Source organism: Hylobates moloch, unplaced genomic scaffold (genome assembly GCF_009828535.3).
Source record: "Hylobates moloch isolate HMO894 unplaced genomic scaffold, HMol_V3 SCAFFOLD_5143, whole genome shotgun sequence".
NCBI classification, from domain to species: domain Eukaryota; kingdom Metazoa; phylum Chordata; class Mammalia; order Primates; family Hylobatidae; genus Hylobates; species Hylobates moloch.
Window position 1 is genome coordinate 1 of NW_026657418.1, and position 4897 is coordinate 4897.

Consider the following 4897-nt stretch of genomic DNA (forward strand, 5'->3'; position numbering starts at 1 on the left):
CAGGAGAAGCTTTTAAAGACAATGCAGTCTTTATGGGGAAAAGCTCGTGAAAATCAGAGAAACCTGAACGTGGAAACTACCAGAATCAGCCACTGGAAGGTTAGTCCTGTACTACGCTACCTTCTCCAGGAACTTACAGAGGGCAAATGGGTGACTCTTAAAATAGGAACTTGATATCAAACCATAATGTTTCTGGGAGTCCATTAAAAAAAAAAAAAGAAAACATTGAGAAAAACTGGCCTCATTTCTTATGTAGAATAGTATGACTGTTAGATGGGATTTCTAACGAAACCATTGATGTTACCCAAAGCATGCCGGTTTGTTTTCATACAAACCTGTAGCTATACACCGACAGATACAAGAAACTGGGCCATCTCACAGCGTTCTGTATGTGCTGGTTGGATATGCTGGGCATAAGAGTTATTTGACAGTCATGGAAAGCTCAAGTGAACCTTCTGAGCCTGGGTCAGCATTAATCTGAATGCTGGTGGACAAGTAGTATTTGGAATTGCATGGAAAATTTGAGGCAGAAAGAGTGACAGGGGAAATCTAGGGCAACCATGAAATTAAGAATCTAAACTAGTTAATATTGAATAATCCACAACATATGATGAGAAAAGTGGTGAGAAATACAGATTTGTGTCTTGAGGGAGACATGCAAACATGCCCGAAATATGGGAACTAGTATCTAAATATAAAGAGAACTCTGAGGACTTCAGGCAGAGAAATATTAAAAATGATTTTCTCTTTGTGGATGTATACTCGGAGGGTATGATAGCTCATATTAGTGCGTTGAAAAGTATTTCATAAGAACCTAGTCTATGTTGAATATTAAATTAGAAAATCTGCTAGTATAGAAGAAAGAAAGCATCTTTGTCCTCACAAATCGTACAATCCAAATGAGAGAGGCAAAAATGGTCAACATGCCAGTATGTGCAATACATGATGCGTTCGAGTGTGGTAGATTCTTTGTTGGAGAATAATCAAGCAGGGAAGTAGGAAAGGACAATAGAGGCCAGAAACTGGAGATTAGTGTCTGAGTTTTAAATAGGGTAGTCAGAAAAAAGACTAACTGAAAAATTCAAATTGAACAAAGTTTTGAAGAGGAGGGGGAGCACGAAAGTGTGTATGGATATATATGCGGACCATGAGTGTGTATATGTGTGTGTGTGTGTGTGTGTGTAAAATTCTAGTTGGAGAGAACAGCATATGCAGTAATTTTGAGTTTGTGTATATTTGGAGGCCCGGGGAACCACAAAGAAGTCTATGTTTCAGATTGGGATGACTTAGAAAAAGAATGGAAGGAAATGAACTCAGGGAGGTAAAGATGGCCAAATCATAAATGCAGCCTTATTAGGATAGGTTTTGCTGAGCAAAATGCATTTAGCTGGACATGGTAGTCTAAGATCATTTCACATATAATGAGTTTAAGCAACTTGTTGCGTATCTCAGAAATAGAAATAATTGTTTCCTTTCTAGTAACTATAGCTCTATACTCCAACTCTTAAGCATGAACTGTTCTTACTTTTCCATAAATATGGGTTGGAATAGAGAAATTCAAATTGTGTCTTTTTTATTTCCAACTATCTTAGAAAACACATTATCTTGAATAAATTTAATGTAATTGGTCAGATACATCTTTATGCAGAAAGAAAGGAAAGGAAAACAATTTGTGGATTCTAAGAACTGGCAAGACTGAGGTTTAAACTATTGGATGTTCGAGAGACAAAAGGAATCAGTGAGATTTAATAGGAGATGGATAAATACATTTCTCCTTTGACTAACCCATTATCACTGCAGGATTATGTGAATGTAAGGCTAGAAGCAATTAGAACTGAGTATCAGAAGATGCCTGCATTTCATCATGAAGAAGAAAAACATAATTTGGAGATGCTAAAAAGAAGGGGAAAGATATTTTTCATCAACTTCATTTAAGTAAAGCCAAAATGGCTCATAGGAGGGAGATTTTAAGAGGAACATATGAGGAGCTGATGAAAATGTGTCATAAACTAGATGTGGAGCTACTTCAGGTACAAATTCACAATGTGGTTTCAGGTTTTTGACTGTTCACATGTGTAAGTATTTTCCTCATGGCTGAAATCCATCTCTATTTCCATGATGTGTTTCCAAAAACACATTCGCATAACTAATGCTACTTTATTGGGAGAGTATAGCCCCACCAAGGGATTCTACCAGGCCAAAGGTCCCTCCTACTTTATCCACCAGCCACAAAACTTTGTGGAATGGTCAAGGTAACAGCCCCAATAACTGTGCCCCAACTAAGTCACTAATACATTTTGGGTTGTCAAATATGTATAAAATAGTGAGTGATTCATTTACATTTAGGTTAATTTGAGGACATGGTAAGATCAGAAGTTTTGGGAATCTAGGCTCACATTAATATTATTTTGGGATCCACTCATTTGGGTAATAGGTTCTGGGAAAGATGACCGAGTAGGTTATTTGAGGTTACCATGGAGCACAGACTCTCTGGGCCTCTTCTCCCTTCGCTTCCTTAGAGAATGTCTTCAAGACTCAGACCTTCCCAGGACATTAATTAGCGACAATACTAATTGTCTGACTGACTGGGTTTTTCATTACAGAAGAAATAGAAAATGCTTTGCAGAAGAGAAGATGGTAGGGAAATACTATCTTGAGGAACTGACTCCAAATGTCACACTGAACTTAGTGAAAGATGCATTTTGTGAACTGCACTAAATCTTTCCTTATTTTTTTTTTTTTTTTTTTTTACAGGCTTTTGGAGACATATTATACAGGTGAGTGTGTACCTGGATTTTAGCGTATGTTCTTTCAGTTTCCACGAGTATCAAAGCAGGCTCTACCAAAGTCATGGTATAAATGATTAAGATATTGATTGATACTACTTTTTTTCGCATCTACTTTCGTTCCCACACCAGAAAAGACAGGACCACTAAGTAAATAAATACATACATAAATAAATAGTGAAAGAAAATTTAAAAAGAACACGTTTATTCCTGATTTTGTTTTATTGCTTAAAAGCCTGCATAGGTGAAAGATGAAGTTTTGTTTTGTGGATGGTGAGAAAGTCAGCAGAGGAAGCAGGAGAGGAGTGGGGGAAGTATTTTAGCAGTGAAAAAGTTGATGATTTGTTGTTCATACCTATATACATATCAGTTAACAGTTCTGAAAAATAGATTGAAAAAACTGTGGAGTGTTAGAACTGTATAAGTCTCTAGGAAAGCTTGTTTCTAAAAGGCAGGTCTAGCTGCCTAGAACAAGTTTCACATTCTTTATCTTGAAAAGGAAGCAGCAGATGCAGCAGTCTCCCCAGAACCCCGCTATTTCAGACAAAGATGTCAGGGGAGTCTACCAAGAAGTGGAACTCAGAATTTCGTTTCTGAATATTCTCAAGGCCATAAGGCTAAGGAACCTTACACATTTGGGGCAAAAAATAAGAAAGATCAGACTGAATTCTGACTCAGACTCTCCCACTATGCTTTAAAATTTGGAAACTGTAAATAAGAATTAATTTCAAAAAGGAAGTAATTTTTGAATTATCAAATTTGTGAGTTCGAAGGATTCTCATGAAATGTCTTTTAAATGCAAATAGTGACTTTTATTTGTTTTATGGCTGTAGATGTTGTAACTGCAGGTTTTTCCTTGCAGGAGTGAGTGCGTGCTGCTGCACATGCCCCAGCCTCTGAATCCAGAGCTCAGGGCGGGGCCCATCACTGGACTGAGGGACAGGCTCAACCAATTCCGAGGTAAGTCTCCACCCACAGGCAGCACTCCCACTATCTAAATATTATTATTGTTAGGATCACATAGGTAACGTTTCACCCTTTATCAAATATTTTACTTCTTTATAGACGTAAGTGAACAATATAATCGTGCAACCCTTTTGTATCTGTGTCTGTATAGTCAGATTTATAGCATTAAGTTTGAAAGATAGTGAAAAACAAATACATTATGGCCTCATATATACTGAGTAATGTAATGGGTAAAAGGAGCAGTGTAGCAAATTTAAAAAAGGAGCAAATGGAACAATGCTCAGAATGAAGGTGAGTTATTTAATGCTAAATACAAAATTTTGCATTTCTTTAGTGTATTCATTTGAACAGCTAAGAACTGTTCTTTTGGGGAATATAGTTTACTGGAGATTCTTGGGGTTTTTAAATTTTTCAAATGGATATATATTATGTATTTCCAAGAAAATTAGTTAATGGGTAAAAATAAAAAGAAGAAATCATTTTGTGAATACAAGTAAAATTACGAACAAAAAGAAGTTCAGTTTAATTGCAATATGAAAAGCTACATGTTAAGTCTAAAATCCAGCTTCAGCCCCAAGCTAGCATGGAGGGCCACAGAGAGACTGGTAAAAGATTTTGCAGAAATCTGCTTTAAATTATCACTTATGACATGTACTTATGGATTTTTATCCAGTTATCTAGAGCAGCTCTTGAGTAACTGAAAATCTTCACATTCTTTCCAAAATGATAGCATTAGTTTTTAACAATAAGAAACATTTCTAAATAATGATCTTGATAACAGCATAGCATTTAGGGCATATAATGTGCAAATTTTGCTTTGAAAATTGGATTGAAAGAAGTTGGTCTTACATTTGGCTCTCAGTGTGTAAGTTTTCAAAACGCTTTTAATATCTGTGGTTAGCGTTTTGTTTGACTTCTAGATAATATTAATCATCTGTATACTTTATTAGAAGTTACAAGCAAAAGTGTCCTTGTGACTTTACGTTTCCTGGTAAATTAACTTCTTGGTAGAACAATTTTTGCTTATTTACACATGTCTATGCATGTTTTCTTTCTTTCTTTGTATTTATTTATTTATTTATTTATTTATTTTGCAGTGGATATTACTCTGCATCATAATGAAGCCAACAGTCATATCTTTCAAT

General features: G+C 35.8%; 1 pseudogene; it reads left to right on the plus strand.

Annotated features, from left to right (window-relative positions):
- The first annotated feature begins 3 nt into the window (after nt 1-3).
- On the plus strand, nt 4-4890 carry LOC116465429 (tripartite motif-containing protein 49D-like; annotated as a pseudogene).
- Nucleotides 4891-4897: the final 7 nt, after the last annotated feature.